The sequence below is a fragment of the Anomalospiza imberbis genome, chromosome 5 (assembly GCF_031753505.1).
Source record: "Anomalospiza imberbis isolate Cuckoo-Finch-1a 21T00152 chromosome 5, ASM3175350v1, whole genome shotgun sequence".
Classification (NCBI taxonomy): domain Eukaryota; kingdom Metazoa; phylum Chordata; class Aves; order Passeriformes; family Viduidae; genus Anomalospiza; species Anomalospiza imberbis.
Window position 1 is genome coordinate 52,272,596 of NC_089685.1, and position 15,922 is coordinate 52,288,517.

Consider the following 15,922-nt stretch of genomic DNA (forward strand, 5'->3'; position numbering starts at 1 on the left):
ATAAAACTCACTTGAGTATTTACATGTTTCTTCTGTGTACAAGTTTTAGGATCAATTAAACAGCCAGCCAGTAGGAGAGAGAAAGTAACAACGCAAGAACAAGAAAAGTAGAGCTGATGTTTCTAGCTCTTATCATTCATCCCACACACATTCACAGCCCAGTTTTCTGGGCTGTACATCAAAGCACAGGTATTTGTGGCTGGACTTACCCTTTGGTATGCGCTTTCCCATGGGAGAAGAGCTGTTAATCAAGGTCAGGATTGCCCAAGCAGGCCACTGCTTCTACAATATGCCCTTGATTTCACTCATTGTAGGATTTCCTTTTTGATATTCAAGTCACTGGGGGATTCCTGATGCAGACATGCTGGCCTCTTACTACTTACCTGTCTTTCATGTCAGGATGGTTTGCTGGTGCACCTATAGCAGGGTTTCACTTACAGGTTTCTTTTCCTTATAATTTCTTCACGTGGGACAGTTCCTAGCAGCACCCTGATTTGCTGTGATGAACAGTGGTCAGGTTTTTTTATTAGCTTAATTTAAAACCAAAACCAAATCAGTGTGTTTCACTGACAGTTTTCACACGGGAAAAATAATAGGTTTAAAATAGATAATATGTGGCTCTAAGCAACTTAATTATATCCCATTTAAAAAAATTACTCTGCCAATGAAAAAAAGGCATGTCAGGGCTTCAGCATGATGATTTATGATTCTGTCATAATGACAGATGTTCTTCATGCATCTCTAACATTGCAATCTGGGATCAATGTGCTTTTTTTTCATGTTTGCTGGTAAAAAGAAATGCACTATATAAATACATCATTATTTGTCTTCAAGGCCTTATTCTGCATTAGCATGGGAAACTGGTTTGGTTTTGAGATGAGTTCTGTAGTAAAGCTACTATAATAGTGATAGTGTACCACAAAAGCAGTGCTGCAGTTGGACACTTACCCTTCCTGGACACTTACCAGGCTGATATGCTCAAATCCAGGGAGGATCTGGCATGCTGCTGTGCTCCTCTGAGCCTTGGCAGACTTCAGCCAGGGTATCCAGCTTCTCAGTTCATCCTGCAGACTGAGATTCCTGATCTTAAGCGCCCCTTGTCTGCACTCAGGATTTATTCCTCATACTCCTTGGCTGCTGAGGGGCAGAATTTGAGCCTAGAGGGAGAAAGAATCAGTGAAGCATGAATGGAGAAAGGCATTAACTCACAGAGGAAGAGAAGTGACAAACTACCAAAAAGGAGCTTCTTTCTGCCACTCCCCACCTCACACACTGCAGTTCAATAATCCACCATCTCTAGCACTTTCTTAGGTAGAATTGTTCTTGGATCCCATGTTTCTGCTTAGAGAACTGCTGAGAGAAGCTGAAGGGCCACAACTTTAGTTCAATAAAGCAGTGGAGTGACAGAGAAACAGGAATATCTGTACACATATTTTTTAAAGTTTTGATGTTGCAGTGAGATTACAGCAAAGTTCTCTACCAGTCCATCTTAGGGATTGCACTTCTTCACAGCGTGGCCACACTGGTGACAGCTTGTGGGATAAACATAACTGAGGTTCAGAGCTTCTGCAAACCATATCTCATCTTGCTGCAACAGCTTATATGGGTTTCTTATTGTGAGGGTATTTCTCTGCAGTCCAGATCTCTGCTACAGTTGCATTTATTGGTTAGTCTTGCTCAGCTCCAGGTTCTCAGAAAAAGGTGCAGAGAACCATCATCCACAAAATGAAGAAGTTACAGGAAAACCCCTTTGCCAGATATGATTTTATAGCCTATTTTCACTAGGAAAAAATGTGTGATCAGCTAAAGATTCACCCTTAAAAACACAATGAAATACTGCATCAAAGAATATTCGTTAACAGTGAACTCACTTGGCTGGTGCCATTTTTATGAGCTTTTTGATAAGATAGGCTTGGGGAAGAATCAAATACAGAGAATGGTTCTGCACTGAGGAGAAAAAGGTGTTAATTCATCTTTCAGATCCCTACTTTTCACAAATGAGGTAAGAAACAGGTGCAGTCATCAACAGGCAAGCCAAACTCTTCATTTAAGTTTGCCTTCATGATTATTACTAACAGAGGATGCCATTGCTACATTCTGGGGTTTCCTGAAAGCTGCATCACATGTTAAACTAACCCAAGTCTGCCCTGCTAGTTTTACTACATGAGTAGTAGTAGTAAAAGGAGATCTACTCCAGAAGGTGTCTGAAGCCTTCACAAAGATGAAATTTCATTAACAAAGGGCGTAGTTTGGACAGGGTCCCAGGAGAAACAAAATGAACTGTGTGTGCTAAGGGATGCTGAGATTCAGGCTAGGCTGGGAGCTAGAGAGGCATAGGAGTGGATCTCCACTGCTGCTGAAAACCCCTGACCCTCATCTCAACTGGCTCCCCAGCTTCCAGATCACAGCTGGTGCACGGGACACAGGTACAGAGCAAGGGCAGGAAGTTTGTTTCCAGCTGTATCTGCTCATCTGGCTATGGTTTGAGATACCCAAGCACAAGCTAAACTTAGCAGCATTAGTACATGAAAGAAAATTGCTCGCATGAAAGCTAAAAAAGGGCTTATTTTCAAGGTGGTGTGGCCTATCAATGTCAGTTCTGCAGAGCTTCAGACACTGCAAGGTTGAGGGCTCAAACTATTCTTTAGGGTTTAGGAAATCAACAAAAGTTAATCTTTAGACAAAGGACATGCAAATAATTCACCATTATGGTGCAAATACAGAAATCAAGTTTCACACTTGGTTACTTCCTCAGGGCTGCAGATCTTGCATTTCATTTGGTCTTAAAAAAAAGAAGGATGTGACATTGCTTAAAGATTTATACTTACAAAATCAATGCATTTTTCATCTACTACACAAACTTATTTGGGATTGAAATATTTACAGCATGGCAGAAAAGCAAAGTATGAATGCAGTTCTTTGTATTATTGCAAAGCTGTGCTGTTAACAAAATGTTCTTTTTAGTTTTCTCCATTTTGCAGAAAGCTGGAAACAATAAGCAGTAATCATATGCCTTTCAATAAAACCCTTAAGGAAAAAAAAATAAAATTCTTGGTCATGGTCATGAAGAGACATATTCATGCACTTCTAAGGCAAGTCATTCTGTTAACTTTAGTAATTTACTTCATAGCAATAGGGTAGTTTTGAAGCAAATACCCAGACTGTACCCATAAAACCACATATTAACTGGTTTCTCAAAATGATGTTGGTGTGCACAAAGCAGATTCCTGTTGCATGAAACCAGAACTCTACAGCATTCCAACTCAGTGGAGTAATTGGTCCTAAATCCTCACGTGGACTTCCCATGACAAGAAGCTCCAGCATGTAGTTAAGGTACAGGCATCCCCCAAAGCTGTCAGCCCCTGAAGAGTGGCCTCAAAACCTGAAGGAAGCTGCACAGTCGGGTACTGCATGTATCTTCCTCTTTGCTGCCAACTGCCCTTCCTCAATCAACTTAGCAGTGTCCATTCCTTCTGCTTTATCCTCAGTTATCAAAATTTCAGAATTAAATCTTTCCTTTCTCATTTTCCCTGCCTTTTGCTGCCGAACCCATCTTTTTTGTATTATCTTTCTTTTCTCCACATTTCAATATCTGCTACCACACTGGAAGCACCCTCTTATACCTGCCAAAACACTTGGGTAATTGCAGACTGCAGCCCCAAAGAAATTACATTTCCAACAAATGTGTCCCATGATAGAAAGAGGAGTTTTTCAAGGGGCACGATAACCCAGTGGCACACGGAGGTGGAGCAGAGCCTTATGTATGTAGTTGCAGCTGCAGTAGGCTGGAAATACAAGAATAAGATAAGAATCTTATCAAGGCTTCTCTCTCAGAAGTCTTGGAGATCAAAGCCTTGAAGAGCTCAGATGTAACCTACAGCACTACTGAGGACCAAATCTCCATAATCTCTTGACCTGTGTTGTACCTGTTCACCTCAAAGGAACTGGTGACCAAGGAGTTATGGTCAGAGGCTGCAAGACTAAAGGATGGCAGGCATTTGGACATGGCTCTGGGTTCTGAAATGTCATCTGAAGATGGTGAAAGTATGGCACCAACCTACAGAAGAGGGCCTTGATGATGCTCTTCAGCATCCAAAAGTCCTGCACCCAACTTGGGTTATCCTGTCTGTCACAGTCAGCATAGTCCAAATTGTTACAGTTATTTTAAAATTTGTATCCTATATTCAGAAAACACTTCAGCATTTGAGTCTCAACAAAATATTATGAAAGGACAGTGGCATTTTTGTGCTCTTCCAGACCAACATTATTGAACTGCTCAAACATGACCTCCACAAAGCATTGCAAATACTCCTAGAAAAACACTGTCACTACAATACTTGGTCAGACCCATGACTGGTCTGGTCCAATAGGTAGTCTCGGAGAAGAGTAATGCCAAATATCCATGATTAAGTCTCGTGACTCAACTGTTACTTCAATAATTGTGGGTGGCTGAATATACATTATTGGAATTTTGTCAGGCAGTGATGATGATCTAGCATTTCTGCATGAAGTTGTCAGCTCTGACACAATTGAAAATGTTAACCATGCATGCATTCCTTTTTAATTACATGCTTAAGCCACCAACAACTTACTGAAACAACAAAAACCGAGAAAATAGTCGAAATTTTTAAAATATCTTTTGAACTCTAAGGATGCTAATCTAGGAAGATTACTCATCATCTTCCTTAATCATTTCCATGTTTGTTTGCTTTCTAGAGAAGTGTACGTAAACACTCACTAGAAAATCTACAGCCTACTTCAGTCCTGCTCTAAGAGAATCCTCCAGTGAGACTTTGCTACAAGTGCAAAAAAAATCAGACAGAAGTTGTGTCACCGTGAGGTAATGTTGTGATTATTTTCACCACTTTGGATTGATAAGAAATCGGGCACCTTCTATTTTCAATTAATCCTAAATATGGGATATAGGAAAAAGAGTTGTTGTAATTTTTCAAATAGTAAATGGACCTCATCTCTTTTTCTCACCTTCATAATTTTTTGATTGTGAAGATCGGCTCATTGCATACTAGTGGAAATGCAAATACTTAATTTTGAGATAATTAATATAATTTTTCAGACTGGCTTCCTTTTGAGGTCTCTTCATTAACCCATCAGCCACAGCCAGCCTCTGCACATCCTGTGCCTCTCATAAAAATGTGTTTTCCTCAGCCTGCAGCCCAGCACCTACAGCTCATTCTCTTGGGGTATTATGCATCTCCTCAGCAGCCTCTTCTGTATGCGCTGTCCATATCCACACCAAGCCGCTCCCTCTGTACCCTTTTCTTTCTCATCCTTTGTTGAAGCCTGCATTTACTTTCAAAGACTCCTCTACTCAGCCTTTTATGTGCAGTGCTTTAAATCCTTTTATTCCCCTGAGCATTCCCAGCTATCCATTCTCTCCCAGAGAGGGAGGTGGATCTTCCTTGAAGTCATTATTCAGGGAAAGACGACTAGGCCCCATTATTTGATTGATTTCACAAGTCATTTAAATGAATGGTATGTAGGCACAACTAGCAAATGCTTGCTAAAATGGTTAATTTGATCATATCTTTTCAACGATAGTGGAAGAACAAAAAAAATCACAAAATGACTAGCTGACTAAAATGGCAAGAACTATATTTTGTCCTTTGAAATAATATTAAATGACAACATAAATCCTGTAGAAATACATATGGGATATTACTATATCTACCAAGAGTTCATTATGTCTTACATTATTAGAATGAAAGACAAAGAAATGAGTGAATATATTATGATGTTAAAGCTGCACCAATTTTTATTTAAGCAATCACATTACTAACAGTGCAGTGTGCCAGAAAAATGACTGGTTCAGTGACAAAAGTAGTTTTCTATTACAAAGCCCCTTTTAAGATAATTAGAACAGGACAGAAAATAAGATACAAAATATCTTTAAATGTAGGAAAAATAGGAAATTATTCTGATGATCTAATTTTGCCTTCAGCACTTGCTTGTATGACAAAATCACTACAATGATTTGTCTAATTTAATGGTCTTCACACAAAAAAGGTGTTACGACTCTACTTAAGTAGAGTGATTAGACAGGAAAGACAAAGCTCTTGAAATAAGATCATGTCATGATCTGCCTCACTTATGTACTGTTTCAGTCAATACCAGAAATTTTGTAATTACTGAGAGGGGGAAAAAAGGATTTTTTCTTAAAAATAAAACTGTCTACCATCAACTTATTAAAAACATAAACAACTTCCTGATTATTGCTGAAAGATCATAGGAAAAGGCTACATTGGCTTCAAGTGATCAGGTTAAGTTTTTGTTCCCAAATTTTTGGGTGTGATTTCCAATGGCTTTTTTGGGGGTTGCACCTGTAATCTGTGAATGGAGAGAAAAATACGGACATGGAAACAGAGACTCCAAAGTGCTGTCTGACAGCATCTGCAAACAAGTCTGTGACAATTGCTGCAAGTATGGTTGGAGCCCACACCACTATATTTTGCCAGGCGAGTGCACTGATGACAGGCGTCCTGTGTTTGGAGACCTCATTCAGGCATAAATGTGTTCCTTAATGGCAGAGCCTTAGCCTTAATGCTGAAATTTCCTAATTTTCCTCAGCATTTGTTAACCTCCAGCTCTGGTCCCTAGCTTGCCTCTCTTGGCTCAAATAGAGCAAAGGAGCTGCAGTAACTCATCACTCCTGCCTGACCAAGGACTTCTCCCTAGCATATCCCCACATCCTTTCTAGCCAGCAATGTCAAACCCTTTGCCATGACCTTTGGCAGCTCCAGTCCTAGGGGTGCCACCTGTGCAGAAATCCCCAGCTGCCAAAAAGCCTCTAGAAGCCATGGGAAAAGGCACAACATTGCTTTAAGGACTAGATTAAACTGTTTTTGATTGCAGTTGGCCATTGGACTAAATTGCCATAAGGCACTCCCTCTAGTAGCACAAACATGGTTTCCATGAGGGACAGTTTCTCCTTGGTGGTTAGTCTTTCAATTGTGTCTTCTCTCTGGCAATAACTTTACTAAATTCTTAACAAGAACAGAGTCATATTTCATGCATCTCTTTCTAGCAGTGATTGGGAGGCACCTTGAAGCTGGTTGTCATTATTAAGCTTGCCTATGCTGGCAAGCAGTTTGCTAACACTTCCCTGACCAGACAGCAAGGACCCTTTGTTCCATGTTAAGCCTAACAGAGCTGTGGCAGTGGGTCCATCTTTATCAGAGATGTGCTCATTTCTTGACTGAAATTCTTTAGATCTTTCTGAAGTCAGCTGGGAATGTGTCTGAAAAGAAAGGTCACTCTTACTGAAGTCTATGCAAGGCAGTGATTGCAACAAAGCAAGTATCCTTTAGGATATATAGTGCCTTCCATATTCCAGTCTCTCATATGCATGCAAAAAATACGTTTGCATAACTTGTATTATTTATGCTCTAGACTTCATCAGTTTTCCATATTAAAATGTGATGATTTCATATTCAATCTGTGGCAGCAAATGCTGATCATTCTGAAAAATATTAGTAATTTTTCTACGGTTTCTATTCTATACAGCCATTGTTCCATCATTTCTATCTATGTGGATGAACATTTACCCACTGGTGTCATTCTAAGATGATAGTCTGCTACCAGGGCCCCACTAGCAGCATAAAGCATGTGTTTAAAGAATTAATTTAATAAAGAAATAGGAACTCAGTGGCAGGAAATAGCATTATAAACTTTAGAACACCAGGAGCATAATTAGTACTGTGGCATAATGATGAAAGAAGGCAATAAAATAATTTTACTTCATTCTGTAATTCTTAAAGCACTGAAAATTAGCTTGTCAGCAGGGAAGGGTTGGTTTATTTTCTTTCAATTTCATCTGTATGCTGTCTTAATGTTATTTCTGTGTTTTTAAAAGAACACAGAACACAGTGAATACCATACAAACGAATTTTGAAGTCACACGGTACACGAATGAATGTATTTTTTCAGGCTGAGAATTTCACATTTAGGAGAGTTTTTAGTGTCTGGACAATCACTGGTTCTGTGGTCCCAGGAAAAATCACAGGATGTGACTATTTGATTTGTCATCTCTGCCAAGCCACGGAGGCTGAGAAGGGTGGAGATAATAGCATCACTGCACCAGCCTTATCCAAAGCATGGAGAGAGATCATATCAGTGGCAATTTGACAAATTCAGAGTGATAAGAAGAACCAACATGCCTCATATTTTAAATTTAGTGGAAAACAAAATAACCTAGTATATCTTATAAAGTAATGGTGGATAACTTATGTACAGGAGCAGAACACTAGAACAGTTAGAGTAAAAATGTATTAGAAACAAAATATCAAAGGACACCAAGTGCCATCTCCACTTCCTGAGGATGCCCATGTCAAAACATCCCCTGCACTACTTGTTATTTCTACTCTGTATCAGAAAGCCATTATCTATGTGCTGGTCAGAGAGATCATTGTGCCACAGGTGTGGAAAGATGACCAGGGGTACAACTGGAGGAAATGGAGGAGTGATATTCACATCCTAACAAAGGTGATAACAGTACAGAAATTAAAGGGTACAATACAGTGGCTGCTCCCTGGATGGAATGGGGCTGGCATGCTCAGAGACCTACTCCACAGTGATTCCCCAAACACATGATCTGCAACTGTGAGCACCTGCTAAGGGAGAAGGAATGGAGGGTGGAGCAGTGTGGAGAAACTGCAGCCAGGCACTGTTGAAATCTTTGCAGGGAGGGGAACTCTATGGTGAAATCAGTCTCCTTGGATGAACTTGTTCATGATATAATTGTAATATTAACACACACCTCCGTCCCAAAGGTACCACCACTCCTCACTGGGCACGTGCTCTATGTTGTTTTTAACTGTGCCTTTAAAAGCAAAGCGAGAGAATTTTACACCAATCAGTAACAAAGGTATATATGGATAGAGTCACTCAAGCTCCACCTAAACAAAGAAATGGTATAAGCTGAGTGTGGGGAGAAGTTAGGTACCAGTACTGAACTTGATTAATATCCATTTTACTATTCGATATTTATTTCCTGTTGACTGTATTTATAATATAACTATGATACCAAACTGAAACATATTGGATGATATCCAATTCTGGATGTAATCTGATTCTCTCCTTTACATTTTTCTTTATCTTCAACAGGGTACTGGAATTCAGCTTTCTTTAGAAAGAGAACAGTCAGTCTGAGTTTCCATACATAGTCAGTTTGCTGTTTTTTCATTAAAACCAGATTTCGAATGAATTAAACACTTCTCTGAACTGATTAATCTGACATGGAAAACTTCAGAATACTAAATCACTGATGGTCTCATTTTATATTAATAAATGTAGGCAGATGTATTGGCATCTTATAGATTCATGTCTCTGTGGTATAAAAACACAGAGAAAATAAAGACAAGATCTGACAGAGCTCTAAGTTTAATGGAGCCAAGCATGGTCAAGAAATGGGACTGAGCTCTCTTAGGAGAAAGAAGGACAGGAATTATAGGCCCAGAATATAGGATTTGGTGATGGGATTTAAGGCAACTCAGAAAGCCATTCAGTCTGTTCCAGATGGTGAAGGCAGCATGGGAGAAGAAGCTCAGTGCTAACAGTGGCAAAACAAGCAGGGGAAACACAATATTTAAACAATTTTTACTGAATTCTGTAAAAAGCCTCTATTCAAAAAGTGTAAGGGTTACAAAGTTGTGTTCCCGAGGATAGGAAATGCCCGATTTAACGTCCCCCAGACAAATTACATTTGTAATTCTTACATGCACAGTAAAATCTTTAATTATAGGATAACAGGTACCTTTTTACATAGCACCTTCAGCCTTTCTGTGCACATGGGTGGCATACCATTAATGAGCAGTGATTCATTAACCTGTTTTATCCTCATTGGCCTCATGCCTCATTTTCTACATCCTATTCAAACTCTGGCCTGAACACACAATTAGTAACATTCTCATAGGATCATCCATGTAATTTATTGCTATACTACTTAGTGCTTCACAAACATTAAGTAATATCTCTAACCTCCTTGTAAGATCAGGTCATTTTCTTAGTTTTATATTTTAGAATAGTGTGAGATGATGAAAGACAGTTTTTGGGGTTTATTTGGGAAAGCCCACATTCATCTGTGGTGGATTCCTATGTGGGTCTTGTCCAGAAGAAATGACTCTTCGTCATTTCCATTTTCCATCCCTTTGTGAAGCTGGAACCCCTTCCTCTTCAGGAATACGACGTCATTTGGCATGACAGTGAATCTCTACCTTTGATTGTTTGGGGACAAGTCTATCCCACTGGGCCATCTGCAGCCTGAGCTCTGACCAGGTATTTTCTTGGGCAGTGGGGTGAGAAAGTGAGCAACCACCTTTCCAAACCTACTGTTTGAAGGAGAGAGGACAACTGTGCAACCAGAGTCAGAGCACAGGCATACTGAGCTTCTTTTATCATGATCCTGCACATTCACATGAACTACCTTTGATTTTAGAATTTGATAATTCATTGCTCCCTGTGAAGCTGAAACAAGCCTGAATTGCTGCTATAACCAGCAGGAATTTTTTCCAGTAGAAAATAACATCAAGCACATTTCTCAATCCTCTGCCTTCTCAGACCCATTAGATCCCAAGTTTAGCAGAAGAGCTGCACACAACTCTGTGATGAGCTTTAGTAGAAATATCAGCCTTGGTATGGATAGAGCAAAAGTAGAAACATGCAGATGTGGGAGAACAGGAAGAAGTGGAAGAAAAAGGGATGAAAGAAAAGCACGTGTTAATGGCATCTAAATTAGTAGATCATAAAGTCTCAGCACAACTGTCTGCTGTTCCTATTTATAGAAATATCCAGATTGAGAAAAACAAAGGACAATTTAAATACAACAGCCTACACCCAGAAAGAGACAAAAGAACAATGAGTTAATCAGCAGTTTTACCTAAGGACTCACAGAGGTGGGACAAAAGGAGGGACAAATGATTCATAGTCACTGACAACTTTTAAAAGGTGTTAAAGACACATTCAGAAGCCAACCACATGGCTGCCATTAGGAAGAACAACCCAGAAGACACCATGAGAACTACATAGCTAGCTTCCCTTCTTTGTGCCCACAAATATTTCTGTACAGACCACATGCAGACACACCTTCAAGCTTTCCAGTAGGAAAGAATGAGTAAAACTATGAGAAGAATGCTCGTGCCTGAGTGATACCTGGTTTATACAAAATAAAATTACTTTTCCTTCTTATGCTGCCTCTTGTTGAGGGCTGCTCCATTAGTTAAGATTTACAGGACAGTTCTAATTGGTGGATGGCTCTCCACGGCTCCCCTCCCACCAAGTGAAGCCTCAACGTGCAAATCAGCTGCACTGGTTAAGCAGCAGCACACGCTCACAAGTGTGATTTCCTTGCAGAAATCGGGTTTGATTTGAGCCCCAGGTCAGATCATGGAGAAGAATCAGCACATGGTGAAGGGTTTTGGGTAGGCATGGGAGTATGTTTCTGGCTCTTGTGCAGGGACACAGCTGCAAGCCAGCATCTAAACATTGCACAAGGAATGCTACATAGATTTCAGAAGATGATCTCACCTGTGTAGCATCACTCCCTGGCCCTTCATTTGGTCTTCTGTAATCACTGATAAGCGGTGTTGGTTGCGTCTACATCTGCAGAAAGATGACATTCATCTCCACTCCCAGATGCCTGCAAAGTTTTAGGTCATCAATCCACTGAGGCAACAGCTAAACTTCATACGTTGGGAAGGGGATTCTAAATACCAAAGCCTCCAGAGTCTTTACAAACAGTCACTCCTCCCTTGCCTGTTAATGACTTTGCAAACTCCTGTTGCATGTAGCTATAGAGACGCCTTTAAATGCTTTACAAGGTTCTGGTAGTCACCCATTCATCATTTATGGTCAAGCACTAAAATATTTTGCAGGTAACTGTAACACTAGAAAGTGTTAACAACTATCATTCACATAGTGAGAATTTCTTATGTGTAACAAGAAAGTTGTGACATCAGCATAAGTAGCATTTTAATTTTCAAAGCACTTTTAACAAGAATCAATCCATATAGGATCATTGTGACAGAGGTAGGCATTGAAAAGAGATTCAAACTATTTCGTTTCCACACAGCACTGCAAATAAAAGCCTGACTTACAGCCTTATGTCATCAGGGCTGAAAACTCTGCTCACATGTGAATAAATAGTTGTATTTTACTGTAGTTGTATTTTCCCCTATACCATACTCTGCCCTCCTCAGAAGTAAACTTCTAATTTGGGCTCCATTAAATTACTGCAGAACAGGCTACAATCAGACACAGCAACCTGATTATTGCCAGGCAAAATAAACTGCTTCACTGCATGGCTAGCTGACACACAGAGCCAGACTCTAAAACTCAAAGACAGAGTGAGTTTTAAAGTAGGTATGTTTATTCGGCCGGACGCATGTGGGACATTTCCCCAAATACATGCGTGCCCCTTGCTTACACCCGTGTTCTTTTATCCCCTGGAGTGTTACATATGCATTAAGTTTCCCCATGGGTCATTTCCTGGCTCCCCTCCCTCTCTGCTCTGTATGCTAATCAGCTTGTCGGTTCTCTGCGCCTGCGCAGCTGTCTCTGGTGGTCGTCCCAGGCTTCGGGGGTCGTAAAAGGGATGAAGTAAGAATGGTCTTCTTCAGGCTGACTTTTCGACCCCACTGCTTTGCACATGCCCATTGATTCCTTGGCCATGGTCCAAGCCAGGGGTCTGGATCCATCTGTTCCCAGAACATGAGGCCCCATTTTTCAGTTGTCTTTACACCCTGTATCCTGTTTTTCATATACATTCTTCCTCCTTATCAGGTCTCTCCTTGCTGCTCTGCACGTAGTCTCTTCCTTTCCCATAGGCCAGGATACGGTATACTCTCATGTAACTTAAGGATGTGGCCCTAAGCAATATCCATTATTTTATATGCCTATTACTATTCAATACCTTCTAATTTCTATGATTAATATCTTCTAGTTCTAACCCCATGTTTCAGTCCCCCCTTTTCAGCAAAATAGTAAATTCTTTTACTTAGTACAAGCTCCAATCTCTACGATATGTGTCTCCCAATGCTTCACCATGTATCTGGGATAAAGAGGTTAGTATTGTTATTCGTTGTAACAATTTGCAATTCCAAATGAGTATCACAAAGGATAGTGTTAAACTTATACCTACTAATATTAGTAAAACAATAATGGGGTGACATAATGTATTTAGGATTCCAGTTGCAGTGGGCGACCATCCAAAAAGTGAATCCCACCAACTGTGACTTGCATCCTGTTTCACTCTTTGCAGAACCTTGTTTATTTCTTTTATGTCATGATGGACAGTAATTAAGGTTTTCTCCCCAGTTTTTTGAATATTCTTTAGAATTTTGACAAGGTCCTGATGTTTGATTAATTGTCTAATTAAAGTGAGGTTCATTCCAATAGGCGTGGGTGACAACCTGTGGTACATCTTATTGTTGGCATTAATTAGCTGATGAGACACAACTGGTGCCAAATACAGAAAGTCACACCCTGAAATCCTAACAAAGTTACAAATACAAAAGTTAAGATAATTCTTACCGAGCAAAGTTACATTACCCTTATCTATTTCTATAAAAGTACACGCAGTTCTCAAACATTCACAACCTTGACCAATATATACAAGTACAGTCCTTTGACTCATATCCAGATGAATCTCAAAGTGACAAACACCTTGCTCAGTATCAAGACATATATCTTGAGCATCGATTGTGTTACTCTCACAAATGAACCCCTGTTGTTGCCGGGTAACGCAAGATTCTAGATTCACAGTTTGCCATTTTTCACCCACTCTCCGTGCCCATGCCCTGTGCTCTGAAGGGTAGAGCACTGACTGCTCATGATTCAGTCCTAGTGCTATAATAGGATGAATAACATAAACTGTGGCATTGCGTATGGTGAGCACAAAGGCAGTAACTACGTTGTCAGTCGAGTCATAGGTAAAGTTTACCAAAGTCCACCAAGACTGAAATTTCTTCTCAAAATCCGTAGCACTGTCCCACACTGCCTTTCGAATCTCAATTGGAAAGGCTCCTTCGCTTCCTTCCCTTATAATTGAGGCAGCTGTTGATTGCAACCATAATTGTGCCTGTATACAGCTAAAGGCCAGAGACACATTATCCTGAACCACAGCAAGTGTATCTATGATTGACTCATGGTCTTGGTCCTCTGCCTTTTTCAACCTTGGCAGTATTCTCGAGACCTGTCACTGACTGGTTCCCAATGCTAACAAAGATGACTGTAAAGGTTGTTTTAATTTAGTTAAATCACTTGTTGCAGTGGCCAATTTGTTCATTAATATTTCAGAATCAATTCCGTTTAGGACTCCCAGCCCTGTCCCTAATATTCCAGTCAGATCTCTTCGCATTCTGCCTCCAGTATATGCTTGTTTCTGCAGCCAGGTCATCCAACCCTCAAAGGACGTTTTTAAAAAGGGAGAGCAGGCTGGTTGAATTTCAGAGATGTTAGTTTGCATTAGTAATTCAACATGCTTAAGAGACCATTCTGGGTTAAACAATAACTGCTGTTGGCCTGTATTTCTTATTACATATGGGCCGATTTTGTAAATTTCAGGTCCAGGCCCAAGAGGTGTGATTTGGGTTTGGGCTGGGGTCATGGGCTCAGTTGTGGCATTTATTTTAAACTTGAAGGAGAGCCCAATGGTATCCTGGGCCCAGAGACAAACTACCTCAACAGTCTGTATTAATGTAAAGTTACACCAACAGTCTATTTCACTTGAACGACTACAAACCTCCCAGTTTTTGTCCGTGGGAGATGTTAAAACACTAATTTGGGTTGCTCTCCTATGATTGGTTCCATTGATCATCTGACACCCTATCCTAATTTCTTCTCCTATGGTTCCTTGAAGTGACCATATTCTTTGTCTCTGCCACTCTTGTCTTCCGTATACTTGGTTTCTGTGCATGACTACAGTTGATAGATTCAGACTTTTTATGTCAGAGTATTTTCCCATGGATCCAGTGTAACAAGTAAAGGCTTGGGACCAAGGCCATTCAGCATTACTCTGGCTAGAGGTGGGTTTTAGTTCCAGGATCGTGATTAGGGTTGATAACAAAACAATTTTCCTGATTAGACGTTTGCAACCTAAATTGCTAAACACCCCCGACCACAATATACTCATTTTGTTCGAGTGAATTTTAGTTTCAGTTCATTATCACCTGATGTTACTTTCCAAGGGGCCTCAGGAGCTTTCTTTACTCGAGAGTGGTGAATCCAGGCGTTCTGCTCTTGGATCTTAATCGCAGTGAAAGTGGTGAGAAGCACTTGGAACGGTCCTTCCCACTGCGGCTCCAAGGTCTTTTCTGTAAGAGACTTGACATACACATAATCCCCAGGCTGTATGTCATGCACTGGTCCATCTAGCCCTCTGCTCTGAGTTCCAGCCACGTGTTTTTCAATTTCTCTAAGCTGCTTACCTAAGGCCACCATGTAAACAGCCAGCCTTTCTTCCCCAATTTGGGTGGATATTCCTTTCTGTACACCATATGGTCTCCCATAGAGCATTTCAAAGGGGCTCAGCTTTGTTTTGGTACTGGGCTTAGTTCGGAGTCGCAGCAATGCCAGTGGGAGAGACTGGGGCCAAGGCAAATTAACTTCTTGCCCTAGTCTCACAATTTGTTGCTTAATCAAATGATTCATTTTTTCAACTTGGCCACTTGACTGGGGGCGATATGGTGTGTGAAGTTCCCAATCTATGCCCAGAAGCTGACTGACCTGTTGTACTATTTTAGAAATAAAATGAGGTCCCCTGTCTGAGGATATTGTGGCTGGAACTCCAAAGCGTGGTATTATTTCTTGTAACAGCACCTTTGTTACCTCCCGAGCTTTAGCAGTCCTGGTGGGGAAAGCCTCTGGCCATCCTGAAAAGTTATCTGTTAGTACCAACAAATATCGATACCCC

General features: G+C 40.5%; 1 long non-coding RNA gene across 2 annotated transcripts in view; it reads right to left on the minus strand.

Annotated features, from left to right (window-relative positions):
• The window catches only part of LOC137474327 (uncharacterized), a 96,488-nt gene that overhangs the window by 5,114 nt on the left and 75,452 nt on the right, over positions 1-15,922 (minus strand). For both annotated transcript variants that reach the window (XR_010999301.1, XR_010999302.1), the window contains one exon: positions 966-1,157. This is a non-coding gene — a long non-coding RNA (uncharacterized lncRNA). The remainder of the gene's footprint in view (positions 1-965; positions 1,158-15,922) is intronic.